General features: G+C 40.8%; 1 long non-coding RNA gene across 1 annotated transcript in view; it reads right to left on the bottom strand.

Annotated features, from left to right (window-relative positions):
- Positions 1-13,786, bottom strand: part of LOC307188828 — a 169,347-nt gene extending 155,561 nt beyond the window's left edge. Inside the window, exon 1 of the long non-coding RNA XR_013829073.1 lies at positions 13,158-13,786. This is a non-coding gene — a long non-coding RNA (uncharacterized lncRNA). The remainder of the gene's footprint in view (positions 1-13,157) is intronic.
- Positions 13,787-15,440: the final 1,654 nt, after the last annotated feature.

The following is a 15,440-nucleotide window of genomic DNA, read 5'->3' as shown; positions in this document are numbered from 1 at the left end:
TCCTTCAAATAGCATGTTTTTTGTTGTTTTTGTCTTTTTTACTGATTTGTCCAACAGCAGAGCAAAAAGCAGCAGTGGATTTCATGATCTGTACATTTGCACATGAGAAACTGAGAACAGACCACCAACTTACTTCACATGGAGACCAAACAGCTCTCAGATGGAAACAATGACTTTTAGTCATTAACAGCCCGATTAAACAGAAACCGTTGACCTAGAGGTGAAAGGCTCCATGGCCCATTCCCTAGTCTTAGACCTGGGGTAACCTACCAGTTTGCTTTGCTTAATTACTTCACTCATTAATGGAACGCCAAGCTTAACTGCGGCATGTGTGTGTACACACACATGCACACACGCATGCACACACAGAGGCATGTATACCACAAGAGAGGATTTTTATATTTCAATCATCTACCTTTTTCAGCATTTTTTGAAGATAACCTAGGGGATTCCATGGCTTTGCTTAAGCCATCCATATCACACAGGAAAATATCTGGAACACTGAAAGGATATTTTAAAAGATCAGAGGAGATTATATTATAAAATAATATTTATACTACTCGTATATACCAACAGCGTCCTAAAATGATTAGGGCCATGTTTCGGGTTTCAGAGTGAGTCATTCTGGCAGGTATGAGTTATTGCAGCACTAACAGCTATGTGGCTGCTGGAAGTCGACCAGCCCAGGATAGGTCTGTGAACCCATAGGGTCTCTCTCCAGATGAGTGCTATCAAAAGGTTGGTAAGAACTGTCATATTTTGCTGTATAACACTAAGGGGAATATATTCACATGAAGTGATTATCTCTGATGTTTCTGGACAATCTAAAGATACATTACATTCTCCTAATAATACCTACCTTCTTTTTGATATGATGTTTTTAGAAGAACAGCTTGCACTTCTAATCAGTACAATTTATCACCTATCCCCAAAGTACCCTGCCGTTGAAATGCCTGACATATATATTGGGTGTCATGGATTTAGCAAAAATTGAATTATAAATTGCCCTGCCAGTTTTTGCCTCTGGAAATAATGAAAAAGTAAGCTCAAGAAATGTTCTCCTGAAGGATTTACTTTTTAAGTGACTATGAAGAAAGAAACAACCGGCATGGGTTGACAAAATATTATCTCTCTGAGCATAGATTATTTAGGCAACTAAGAAAATATAACAATAGAAATAGGAAAAAAGTGCAAATTCCACTCCCAGGGAAAGAAAGCAGTTGTAATGAGGTATTCATTTTCAACAACTGAAGGATTTAATGTCTGACAATCTTGGGGTTCCTAAAACCAAATAAAATGTCATGCAAAACTCTTTTTGGAAACTTTAAATATTTTGTTCTTTTAAATGAAATGATGGCCTATTGGAGTTAATTCCTTACTTAATTAATTAACAGTCAAAATAGGTTTCTTGCTCAGCATCACTCAGTTTATTTGAATTTTGTATAATATGCTTGTGAATAATTTCATTTAAGCTTTTTATTATATGCCCTTTGTATAAAACTTGGAAATGCAAAAGCTTATCAAGAAAAGCTAAATTTTATGCCTCCAAATTTAGTGTATATTTGTCTAGTGTTTTTTCTCTGCTGTATGCCTTTAAACAAAACTATATGTATATTCAGTATGCATTTTTATAGTTGTTTTTTCCACCTTATCATAAGCCATTCTATCAGATAACATTCTTTTTTTTTTTTTTTACATCTTTATTAGAGTATAATTGCTTTACAATGGTGTGTTAGTTTCTGCTTTGTAACAAAGTGAATCAGTTATACATATACATATGTTCCCATATCTCTTCCCTCTTGCATCTCCCTCCCTCCCACCCTCCCTATCCCACCCCTCTAGGTGGTCACAAAGCACCAAGCTGATCTACCTGTGCTATGCGGCTGCTTCCCACTAGCTATCTATTTTACGTTTGGTAGTGTAAGATAACATTCTTAACTATATTGTTTTTAATAGCTAAGAGCACACTGTCGTGGAAAGTATACTCGTTAAAATATTTCTCTATTTTTGAACATAGTGTTTTTCTAACTTTTGACTACGAAAAACAACAATAAAATGACTACTTATACTTAATCTATGTTTCATCTCTTGCTATTTGCTTAGAAATAGAATTAATGGATTAAAACATATGAAACTTTTGAAGTTACTTGGTAATATTTCCAAGTGTATTTTCATAAAGGTTTTATCAACTTCCCTTCCATCAGCAGCAAGTCGGCCTGTCACAGAAAGCCTTATCAGGTTTAAATCTTCTAAGCCTTTTCTTTTTTGTTTGCCACACCACGCAGCTTGCAGGATCTTAGTTCCCCGACCAGGGATCAAACCCAGGCCCTCGGCAGTGAAAGCTCTGCGTCCTAACCACTGGACTGCAAGGGAATTCCCTAAATTTTCTAAGCCTTTGGCCTTTCAATGCATGAAAAACTTTACCTCCTTTTAATTTGAATGTTTTGATAACATGTTGCAAGAGTTGTTTTGTTTTGTTTTTTTAATGTAAAAAATATTTTTTCCATATCTTATGTTTTTATTTTCTAAGAACCCAGTTTTGATGGTCTAAAAGATGCTGCATCATTATTTAGGTGTGCTTATTACATTATTTTGCTATATTTGTAAGAACTTTCTGGCTTGATCTTTCCAAAGCTTAGTCATTTTAGGATTTATTTCAGTAACATTCATTTGGAGAAAAAGAAGATCTCACAATTTCAAGGATATTTTCCAGGGAGTAACATATTTTATAAAGTTACTATCCATTTTTCTCTGACATTAGCCTCACTGATGCATTTATTTGGGTAGAAGCATCTTCAAAGTCTCCATCAGGTTATTTTGAAAACTTACAGAATCACACACCATATGCAGTGTGCTCATCACTCTGATTTGGTATACTTTATAGGCTGAGTTGCACATAAAGATCTCAGCAGTTTCAGAGAGCCTATTGCAATTGTTCTAGTTCCAAAGAAGTCTAAGCGAAATGATGGCCCTGTCCATTTGTATTCTTTTGCATCCTAGGGCAAAAGTGGAAATATGAGATTAGGAATAGAGTAATAACAGCTTCAAGCAGGAAGAAAAGCAAAGTACTGAAAATGGGTACAACTTGTATCTTTTTTCTTTAACATCTTTTTTGGAGTATAATTGCTTTAAAATGGTGTGTTAGTTTCTGCTGTATAACAAAGTAAATCAGCTATTCATATACATATATCCCCATATCTCCTCCTTCTTGCATCTCCCTCCCTCCCACCCTCCCTATCCCACCCCTCTAGGTGGTCACAAAGCACCGAGCTGATCTCCCTGTGCTATGCGGCTGCTTCCCACTAGCTATCTATTTTATATTTGGTAGTGTATATAAGTCCATGCCACTCTCTCACTTCATCCCAGCTTACCCTTCCCCTCCCCATCTCCTCAAGTTCATTCTCTACATCTGTATCTTTATTCCTGTCCTGCCCCTAGGTTCATCAGAACCTTTTTTTTTTTTTTTTTTAGATTCCATATACATGTGTTAGCATACAGTTTTTGTTTTACTCTTTCTGATTTACTTCACTCTGTATGACAGACTCTAGGTCCATCCACTTCACTACAAATGGTTCAATTTCGTTTCTTTTTATGGCTGAGTAATATTCTATTGTATGTATGTGGCACATCTTCTTTATCCATTCAGCTGTGAATGGACACTTAGGTCGCTTCCATATCCTGGCTATTGTAAATAGTGCTTGCAATGAACATTTTGGTACATGACACTTTTTGAACTACGGTTTTCTCAGGGTATATGGCCAGTAGTGGGATTGCTGGGTCGTATGGTAGTTTTATTTTTACTTTTTAAGGAACCTCCATACAGTTCTCCATAGTGGCTGTATCAATTTACATTTCCACCAACAGTGCAAGAGGGTCCCTTTTATCCACACCCTCTCCAGCATTTATTGTTTGCAGATTTTTTGATGATGGCCATTCTGATCAGTGTGAGATGATATCTCATTGTGGTTTTGATTTGCATTTCTCTAATGATTAGTGATGTTGAGCATGCTTTCATGTGTTTGTTGGCAGTCTGTATATCTTCTTTGGAGAAATGTCTATTTAGGTCTTCTGCCCATTTTTGGATTGGGTTGTTTGTTTTTTTTGATATTGAGCTGCATGAGCTGCTTGTATATTTTGGAGATTAATCCTTTGTCAGTTGCTTTGTTTGCAAATATTTTCTCCCATCCAGAGGGTTGTCTTTTCGTTTATGGTTTTCCTTTTCCGTGCAAAACTTTTAAGTTTCATTAGGTCCCATTTGTTCATTTTTGTTTTTATTTCCATTTCTCTAGGAGGTGGGTCAAAAAGGATCTTGCTGTGATTGATGCCATAGAGTGTTCTGCCTATGTTTTCCTCTAAGAGTTTTATAATGTCTGGCCTTACATTTAGGCCTTTAATCCATTCTGAGTTTATTTTTGTATGTGGTGTTAGGTAGTGTTCTAATCTCATTCCTTTACATGTAGCTGTCCACTTTTCCCAGCATCACTTATTGAAGAGGCTGTCTTTTCTCCATTGTATATTCTTGCCTCCTTTATCAAAGATAAGGTGACCAGGGGACTTCCCTGGTGGTGCAGTGGTTGAGAGTCCGCCTGCCAATGCAGGGGACACAGGTTCGTGCCCCAGTCCGGGAAGATCCCACATGCCGCGGAGCGGCTAGGCCCATGAGCCATGGCTGCTGAGCCTGCGCGTCTGGAGCCTGTGCTCCACAATGGGAGAGGCCACAACAGTAAGAGGCCCGCGTACCTCAAAAACTAAGAAACAAACAGGCAAAAAAAAGATAAGGTGACCATATGTGCATGGGTTTGTCTCTGGGCTTTCTATCCTATTCCATTGATCTATATTTCTGTTTTTTACCACCAGTGTCTTGATTACTGTAGCTTTGTAGTATAGTCTGAAGTCAGGCAGCCTGATTCCCCCAGCTCTGTTTTTCTCTCTCAAGATTGATTTGGCTTGAGGGTCTTTTGTGTTTCCATACATATTGTCAAATTTTTTGTTCTAGTTCTGTGAAAATTGTCATTCGTAGTTTGATAGGGATTGAATTGAATCTGTAGATTGCTTGCAGTGGTATAGTCATTTTCACAATGTTGATTCTTCCAAGCCAAGAGCATGGTGTATCTCTCCATCTGTTTGTATCATCTTTAATTTCTTTCATCAGTGTCTTATAACTTTCTGCATACAGGTGTTTTGTCTCCTTAGGTAGGTTTATTCCTAGATATTTTATTCTTTTTGTTGCAGTGGTAAATGGGAGTGTTTTCTTGATTTCACTTTCAGATTTTTCATCCTTAGTGTATAGGAATGCCAGAGATTTCTGTGCATTAATTTTGTATCCTGCTACTTTACCAAATCCATTGATTATCTCTAGTAGTTTTCTGGTAGCATCTTTAGGATTCTCTATGTATAGTATCATGTCATCTGCAAACAGTGACAGTTTTACTTTTTTTCATCTCTGATTGCTGTGGCTAAAACTTCCAAAACTATGTTGAATAATAGTGGTCACAGTGGGCAACCTTGTCTTGTTCCTGGTTAGAGGAAACGGTTTCAGTTTTTTACCATTGAGAACAAGGTTGGCTGTGGGTTTGTCATGTATGGCCTTTATTATGTTGATGTAGGTTCCCTCTGTGCCTACTTTCTAGAGACTTTTTATCATAAATGGGTGTTGAATTGTGTTGAAAGCTTTTTCTGCATCTATTGAGGTTATCATATGGTTTTTATCCTTCAGTTTGTTAATATGGTGTATCACATTGATTGATTTGCGTATACTGAAGAATCCTTGCATTCCTGGGATAAACCCCACTTGATCATGGTGTATGATCTTTTTAATGTGCTCTTGGATTCTGTTTGCTAGTATTTTGTTGAGGATTTTTGCATCTATGCTCATCAGTGATATTGGGCTGTAGTTTTTTTTTGTGGCATCCTTGTCTGGTTTTGGTATCAGGGTGATGGTGGCCTCACAGAATGTGTTTGGGAGTGTTCCTCCCTCTGCTATATTCTGGAAGAGTTTGAGAAGGATAGGTGTTAGCTTGTCTCTAAATGTTTGATAGAATTTGCCTGTGAAGCCCTCTGGTCCTGGGCTTTTGTTTTTGGAAGATTTTTAATCACAGTGTCAATTTCAGTGCTTGTGATTGGTCTGTTTATATTTTCTATTTCTTCCTGGTTCAGTCTTGGAAGGTTGTGCTTTTCTAAGAATTTGTCCATTTCTTCCAGGTTGTCCATTTTATTGGCATAGAGTTGCTTGTAGTAATCTCTCATGATCCTTTGTATTTCTGCAGTGTCAGTTGTTACTTCTCCTTTTTCATTTCTAATTCTATTGATATGAGTCTTCTCCCATTTTTTCTTGATGAGTCTGGCTAATGGTTTATCAATTTTGTTTATCTTCTCAAAGAACCAGCTTTTAGTTTTATTGATCTTTGCTATTGTTTCCTTCATTTCTTTTTCATTTATTTCTGATCTGATCTTTATGATTTCTTTCCTTCTGCTAACTTTGGGGTTTTTTTTCCTTCTTTCTCTAATTGCTTTAGGTGTAAGGTTAGGTTGTTTATTTGAGATGTTTCTTGTTTCTTAAGGTAGGATTGTATTGCTATAAACTTCCCTCTTAGAGCTGCTTTTGCAGCATCCCATAGGTTTTGGGTCGTCGTGTTTTCATTGTCATTTATTTCTAGGTATTTTTTGATTTCCTCTTTGATTTCTTCAGTGATCTCTTGGTTATTTAGTAGCATATTGTTTAGCCTCCATGTGTTTGTATTTTTTACAGTTTTTTTCCTTTTAATTCATATCTAGTCTCATAGCGTTGTGGTCTGAAAAGATACTTGATATGATTTCAATATTCTTAAATTTACCAAGGCTTGATTTGTGACCCAAGATATGATCTATCCTGAAGAATGTTCCACGAGCACTTGAGAAGAAAGTGTATTCTGTTGTTTTTGAATGAAATGTCCTATAAATATCAATTAAGTCCATCTTTTTTAATGTGTCATTTAAAGCTTGTGTTTCCTTATTTTCATTTTGGATGATCTGTCCATTGGTTAAAGTGGGTGTTAAAGTCCCCTACTATGATTGTGTTACTGTCGATTTCCCCTTTTATGGCTGTTAGCATTTGCCTTATGTATTGAGGTGCTCCTATGTTGCGTGCATAAATATTTACAATTGTTGTATCTTCTTCTTGGACTGATGCCTTGATCATTGTGTAGCGTCCTTCCTTGTCTCCTGTAATAGTCTTTATTTTAAAGTCTATTTTGTCTGATATGAGAAATGCTACTCCAGCTTTCTTTTGATTTCCATTTGCATGGAATATCTTTTTCCATCCCCTCACTTTCAGTCTGTATGTGTCCTAGGTCTGAAGTGTGTCTCTTGTAGACAGCATATATACGGGTCTTGTTTCTGTATCCATTTAGCCAGTCTATGTCTTTTGGTTGGAGCATTTGATCCATTTACATTTAAGTTAGTTATCGATATGTATGCTCCTATTACCATTTTCTTAATTGTTTTGGGTTTGTTATTGTAGGTCTTTTCCTTCTCTTGTGTTTCCTGCCTAGAGAAGTTCCTTTAGCATTTGTTGTAAAGCTGGTTTGGTGGTGCTGAAATCTCTTAACTTTTGCTTGTCTGTAAAGGTTTTAATTTTGCTGTCGAATCTGAATGAGATCCTTGCTTGGTAGAGTAATCTTGCTGTAGGTTTCCCCTTTCATCACTTTAAATATGTCCTGCCCCTCCCTCTGGCTTGCAGAGTTTCTGCTGAAAGATCAGCTGTTAACCTTATGGGGATTCCCTTTTATGTTATTTGTTGCTTTTCCCTTGCTGCTTTTAATATTTTTTCTTTGTATTTAGTTTTTGATAGTTTGATTAATATGTGTCTTGGCCTGTTTTTCCTTGGATTTATCCTGTATGGGACTCTCTGTGCTTCCTGGACTTGATTGACTATTTCCTTTCCAATGTTAAAGAAGTTTTCAACTATAATCTCTTCAAATATTTTCTCAGACTCTTTCTTTTTCTCTTCTTCTTCTGGAACCCCTATAATTCGAATGTTGAATTGTTTAATGTTGTCCCAGAGGTCTGTGAGACTGTCCTCAATTCTTTTCCTTCTCTTTTCTTTATTCTGCTCTGCAGTAGTTATTTCCACTATTGTGTCTCCCAGGTCACTTATCCATTCCCCTGCCTCATTTATTCTGCTATTGATTCCTTCTAGAGAATTTTAAATTTCATATTGTGTTGTTCATCATTGTTTGTTTGCTCTTTAGTTCTTCTAGCTCCTTGTGAAACGTTTCTGTTATTTTCTCCATTCTATTTCCATGACTTTGGATCATCTTTACTATCATTACTCTGCCTTCTTTTTCAGGTAGACTGCCTATTTCCTCTTCATTTGTTTGGTCTTTGGGTTTTTACCTTGCTCCTTCATCTGCTGCATATTTCTCTGTCTTCTCATTTCATTTAACTTGCTGTGTTTAGGGTCTCCTTTTCACAGGCTGCAGGTTCATAGTTCCTGTTTTTCTTGGTGTCTGCCCTCAGTGGGTGAGGTTGGTTTAGTGGCTTGTGTAGGCTTCCTGGTGGAGGGAACTAGTGCCTGTGTTCTGGTGGGTGGGGCTGGATCTTGTCTTTCTGGTGGGCAGAGCTATGTCCGATGGTGTGTTTGGGGGTGTCTGTGAACTTAGTGTGATTTTAGGCAGCCTCTCTGCTAGTGGGTGGGGCTGTGTTCCTGTCTTGCTAGTTGTTTGGCATGGGGCCTCCAGCCCTAGAGCTTTCTGGCCATTGGGTGGAACTGGGTCTTAGTGCTGAGACAGAGATCTCTTGGAGAGCTCTCATCAACTGATATTATGTGTGGCCGTGGGTCCAGTGTCCTGAACTTGGCTCTCCCACCTCAGAGGCTCAGGCCTGACACCAGGCTGGAGCACCAAGACCCTGTCAGCCACACGGCTGTCTGAGGAATCTTGCCTCCCATTCAGAGATGTTCTCCTTGGATGTCTTTAATATTATTTTGGTCTAGTGGGCCTTTGGCATCCCAGTACCCAAGATATATTAGGCACTATTCTAGAGGCTTGGGGATACAGTGATGAGCAAGACAGGGAAATACCTATATTCTGTTTCCTTAGATGACTAGCATCAAATGGAGGCTCTGCAGCTAGCAAGAGGGCCCAGACCACACTTGCAGGGCTGCACTCCAATAAACACACTTTTAATGTTTTGTTTTACGGCTTACAGGGAACAATGAATTAGGAACTATAGAGGCAAAGCTAGTGTTATTTTACCTAGTTTGGTGTCTCTTTCACTGAGTTACAAGGTTCTGACTCTTCTACTCCTTGATTTTGTTCCCAGTCCACAAGTCTCCGGCAAAAGTAATAAATGGGTTCCGGTTCTGACATGACCACTTCTCAGCTGTGCACAAATGAGTGCCACTCTCTGAGAGCCTCAGTTACCACATTGCAGGACCCGCCCAGGGCCTCAGTTTCCTCTCCTCTATCATGAGTCGATATCCCTGGCTCCTTCCACAGGGTGTTTCTGGTGCCACAGATCTCGCCCACAGTGCTGGGAGAAAAGAGAAATGCTCGCGCAGCCACTAGAGGCCGGTGGTGAGGTCCAAATGACCTGTATCGTTTTGTTCTGCTCTGATACACTCAATGCTCATCTAGTGGGAACTAACACTGTTCTGCACTTACTTGCTGGGTGACTTTGGACAAATGGCTTCACTTCCCTCTGAAACGTAGTTTCTTCATTTACGCAGTTGAGTTTTTTAAAAAATCTACAATGTTATTGTGAATATTAAAGCAATGTGTATAAGGAACCTGACATTTAGAACAGCTCTTAGCATACGTTAGATGCTCAACAAATTGGGGCCACCACTGCCCCCTCGGCCACTACAGTTTCTACTAAACTATAGCTGTACTAGTTATACTAGAACTTCTTGACTTCTTTAAACTGTTGTGCATGTGTTTATCTCAATAAAAATACTTTAAAATTTGTATAAAATCTTAGAGTTTTATAGGACTTTTCTCAAATATCTCTCTTGATCTTTACAAAAAACCCTGTGGAACAAGAGAGGCGTGATTATCTCCGTTTTATAGATGCAGAAACTAACTTCCAGAGGTGATAAGTAGCATGATCAGAACCTGTATTTCTGTAATTTAACTGAGCACTATTTGCATCATCACTTCCACCCATCCATTCCATCACTTCCTGAGGACACGAATCACCAAGGAAGCCAGGCAAAGCCAATGTTAGAAGGCAACCCCTCTCTTACTGTTCTCTGAGTTTTCCATCTTACCTCTTTTGCTTTCCTACCCATCAAGTAAATGCCATTGGAGTTCTAGGAACAACATTGGAGTTCTAGGAACAACAATTGTTCTCAAGGTGAACAATTTAAATGAAATGCATGGAGATACAAAACCCATTATGAGAAGCATCCCCCTTTATTCTTGGAGGTTAAACTGGGACAGATGTTACCATGAAATCCAGATGCCTTTTGTCAACTAGCTCTTCCCCAAAGCTGATGATGATATGTCCCCATGTTCCATTATATTCAGATTTTTTTAGGGTAAACGTCATCAACGTGTTTTTGAATCAGGTAGCCTGTACTGATACCTAGCAGGGCCCTGTGGGGCTCTGGGGCACAAAGACTTTCTGTGTCCCCCATTTCTTTGATTACAGGAAATAGCCTCCATTCAACCTCAATGACCTTCCATGAGTTCCAATGGATAGGCTCAAACCAGTTGTTAATTAGGGAAGGGAGGGAACAGGAGACAAGGGAGAAACAAAGTCAAGAGAAACAATAGTTCAGCCTTGAGGCAACGTCCTGGTTCCCCATCAATGGACACACACAACAATATCTTTGAGCTGTCTTGCAGATGCTAAAACCCCCTCCAGGTGACAGAAGTTAACAGTTAACAATGGTATGCTTCCCACAAGCATGTAGACCCCAGACCAGTTGGAAGCAGAAGGTTGATGATGCCAACTCCCACTTACCTCACCACCAACCAATCAGAAAAATGTCCATGAGCTGATCATGCCCTCTTTGAACCATTACTATAAAACTTCTCACTAGCCTCCCAAAGGGGGGGCACAGTCTTTAGAGGCACTAGCTCACTGTGTTCCCTCTTTGCCTGGCAAAGAAATAAAGCCACTTTTTCTCTTTCCTCATTTATATTTGGCACTGGTGTACAGAAGCCAAGATTTCAGCAACAATACCCACACCATGAATGGCTCAGAAGTATACCTGCAATACACTGAGTCCAGATTTCAATTTTTTTGAAGTCACTGCCTTGATTGGCAATCAGAAGTAGGCAAGAACAAGAAGACAAGGTTCTTGACTGTATCTTTGAGATTCACAGCTCTCGCCCTAGTTGCAGAAATAAACTGAACTCTGCAACGCACAGAAGCCCAGCTCTGTTTCTAAGGTCACCCCAGCACCTCGGCCTCTCACGCTTCCAGAGGGTGAGGTTTCCCTCCAGGGAACTGTGAATCAGGTATTTAAAGTAACATCTCAGAGACAGTGCAAACCATAAATCTGCTAACTGTTTTCTTCTGGGTTTATGTGTAGCACGACAGACAAGGAATTCAGACCGACGTAATAAAAGTAACCAATATATCCTTGCTAATGGTGGACTCGCTGCCACTGGAATTACTGTCCTAAATAAATGCTATTATGGAATCTGCTAGGCTTCATTTGATGCTGGCTGACTTCCTGACTTTACAGAACAGTGATAGAAGTCAAGAGCCAAAAGGGAGAATTAAGCCAAAAAAGAAGGAAGATGCATGTCATGTAGACATAAAACAGATCGGCTAAACCTACCTTCACTTAAACATTAGATACAAAGGCAGAAAATAGAACTCTCAAACCTTATAGAATAAACTCAACCAATTTCAAACACTCATGGAGAGACGGCCAGTTCAGTGTATACGTTCATATTAGTTAATTCTTTCCTTGAACTTTAAATCTGCAAACAAATAACTACACATATTCCTTTTGATCTTGATGAATATAATCTGATTGGAATTTAGGCTGCAGGCTGTGACATTAAAATGCAGAGTTGCAGCCCCTTCTCCCTCTCAGTAGCCTGGGCTTAGCTAGAAGCAAGAGCTTTAAATCAGACCCTTTTGGTTCTCCCAATAGCACTGTAGCAAATGAAGTAAACCACAATAAAAATCAAAATGGTAGTTATGAAATTCACAGAAAAGAATGTCACACCTCATATGCGATCTTCACAACCTCATTGTACTTGCTGTTTATGGCTGTAAAGGCTCACATTCTAATGGTCAGAAGCCATAGCAGCAGAAAGAGTTCTAGGGCTGCTTCCATGTATGAGGTCAGGGTTTTTATCTCCTGCTTCTATAATTGGTCAAAATATACTTATTTAGCTCAGAAGGCACTGTTTTAGTCTAGAAAAACAATATTTTAAACACAGAAAGAGCAAAAGTAATTCTGACTGCCGACTGCCTTATGATTTGGTGAAATGTATGGGAAAGTCTTGTGTGTGCAAATCCATATTGAATAAAGATACTGATGTCTTCAGAAGTAATATAAAATGAGAAAATATAGGGCTTCCCTGGTGGCGCAGTGGTTTAGTGGGACTGTTTCATAGGTATGGAGCAGAGGGATTGAGAGCATGTTTTTGATGTTCCCTGTGTTCTCCCATCTTCCTTCTGGTATCCACATCCCTGTCCCTCTCTCCTCCTCACCCCTTGAAACACTGGAATTCTTCCGAGCTGGGTCTGTTATGCTTTGTATTGTTCGGGGTTTCCCAAATATACCTGATCATAAGAAGCAACTAGGGAATTGCTGGGGAAGATGGCGGAAGAGTAAGACGCGGAGATCACCTTCCTCCTCACAGATACACCAGAAATACATCTACACGTGGAACATCTCCTACAGAACACCTACTGAACGCTGGCAGAAGACCTCAGACCTCCCAAAAGGCAAGAAACCCCCCACGTACCTGGGTAGGGCAAAAGAAAAAAGAATAAACTGAGACAAAAGGATAGGGACGGGACCTGCACCAGGGGGAGGGAGCTGTGAGGGAGGAGACGTTTCCACACACTAGGAAGCCCCTTCGCTGGCGGAGACTGTGGGTGGCAGAGGGGGAAAGCTTCGGCGCCGCGGAGGAGAGCACAGCAACAGGGGTGCGGAGGGCAAAGCGGAGAGATTCCCGCACAGAGGATCAGGGCCGACCGGCACTCACCAGGCCGAGAGGCTTGTCTCCTCACTCACCGGGGCGGGCGGGGCTGCGAGCTGAGGCTCGGGCTTCAGTCGGAGCTCCGGGAGACGACTGGGGTTGGCGGCGTGAACACAGCCTGAAGGGGTTAGTGCACCACGGCTGGCCGGGAGGGAGTCCGGGTAAAAGTCTGGAGCTGCCGAAGAGGCAAGAGACTTTTTCTTCCCTCTTTGTTTCCTGGTGCGCGAGGAGAGGGGATTAACAGCGCCGCTTAAAGGAGCTCCAGAGGCGGGCGCGAGCCGCGGCTAACAGCGCGGACCCCAGAGACGGGCATGAGACGCTAAGGCTGCTGCTGCCGCCACCAAGAAGCCTGTGTGCGAGCACACGTCACTATCCACACCCCTCTTCCACGAAACCTGTGCAGCCCGCCACTGCCAGACAACTCCCCCGGAAGAACTCACGGCGCGCCTCAGGCTGGTGCAACGTCATGCTGGCCTCTGCCGCGGAAGGCCCGCCCCGCACTCCGTGCCCCGCCCTCCCCCGCCCCGGCCTGAGTGCGCCAGAGCCCCGGAATCAGCGGCTCCGGAATCAGCGGCTCCTTTAACCCCGTCCTGTCTGAGCGAAGAACAGACGCCCTCCAGCGACCTACACGCAGAGGCGGGGCCAAATCCAAAGCTGAGCCCCTGGGAGCTGTGAGAACAAAGAAGAGAAAGGGAAATCTCTCCCAGCAGCCTCAGGAGCAGCGAATTAAAGCTCCACAATCAAGTTGATGTACCCTGCATCTGTGGAATACATGAAGAGACAATCATCCCAAATTGAGGAGGTGGACTTGGAGAGCAAGATTTAAGATTTTTTCCCCATTTCCTCTTTTTGTGAGTGTGTATGTGTATGCTTCTGTGTGAGATTTTGTCTGTATAGCTTTGCTTCCACCATTTGTCCTAGGGTTCTATCCGTCCATTTTGTGGTTTTTTTTAATTTTTTTCTTTTTTTCTCTTAAAAATTACTTTTCTATTTTAATAACTTTATTATATTTTATCTTACTTTATTTTATTTCACTTTATCTTCTTTCTTTCTTTTTTCCTTCCCTCCTTCCTTCCTTCCTCCCTCCCGCCCTCCCTCCTTTCTTTCTTTCTATCTTTCTTTCCTTCTTTCTTTATACTTCTACTAATTCTTTCTTTCTACTTTATCTCCCTAATTCTGAGCCGAGTGGATGAGAGGCTCTTGGTGCAGCAGCCAGGAGTCAGTGCTGTGCCTCTGAGGTGGGAGAGCCAACTTCAGGACACTGGTCCACAAGAGACCTCCCAGCTCCACATAATATCAAATGGCGAAAATCTCCCAGAGATCTCCATCTCAACACCAGCACCCAGCTTCACTCAACGACCAGCAAGCTACAGTGCTGGACATCCTATGCCAAACAACTAGCAAGACAGGAACACAACCCCACCCATTAGCAGAAAGGCTGCCTAAAATCATAAAAAGTCCACAGACACCCCAAAACACACCACCAGACGTGGACCTGCCCACCAGAAAGACAAGATCCAGCCTCATCCACCAGAACACAGGCACTAGTCCCCTCCACCAGGAAGCCTACACAACCCACTGAACCAACCTTAGCCACTGGGGACAGACAGCAAAAATAATGGGAACTACAAACCTGCAGCCTGCATAAAGGAGACCCCAAACACAGTAAGATAAGCAAAATGAGAAGACAGAAAAACACACAGCAGATGAAGGAGCAAGATAAAAACCCACCAAACCTAACAAGTGAAGAGGAAATAGGCAGTCTACCTGAAAAAGAATTCAGAATAATGATAGTAAAGATGATCCAGAATCTTGGAAATAGAATAGACAAAATGCAAGAAACGTTTAACAAGGACATAGAAGAACTAAAGATGAAACAAACAATGATGAACAACACAATAAATGAAATGAAAAATACTCTAGATGGGATCAATAGCAGAATAACTGAGGCAGAAGAACGGATAAGTGACCTGGAAGATAAAATAGTGGAAATAACTACTGCAGAGCAGAATAAAGAAAAAAGAATGAAAAGAACTGAGGACAGTCTCAGAGACCTCTGGGACAAGATTAAATGCACCAACATTCGAATTATAGGGGTTCCAGAAGAAGAAGAGAAAAAGAAAGGGACTGAGAAAATATTTGAAGAGATTATAGTTGAAAACTTCCCTAATATGGGAAAGGAAATAGTTAATCAAGTCCAGGAAGCACAGAGAGTCCCATACAGGGTAAATCCAAGGAGAAATACGCCAAGACACATATTAATCAAACTGTCAAAAATTAAATACAAAG

This window comes from Stenella coeruleoalba (assembly GCF_951394435.1).
Source record: "Stenella coeruleoalba genome assembly, chromosome: 7".
Taxonomy (NCBI): Eukaryota; Metazoa; Chordata; class Mammalia; order Artiodactyla; family Delphinidae; genus Stenella; species Stenella coeruleoalba.
This window is presented reverse-complemented; position numbering and strand designations above follow the sequence as displayed.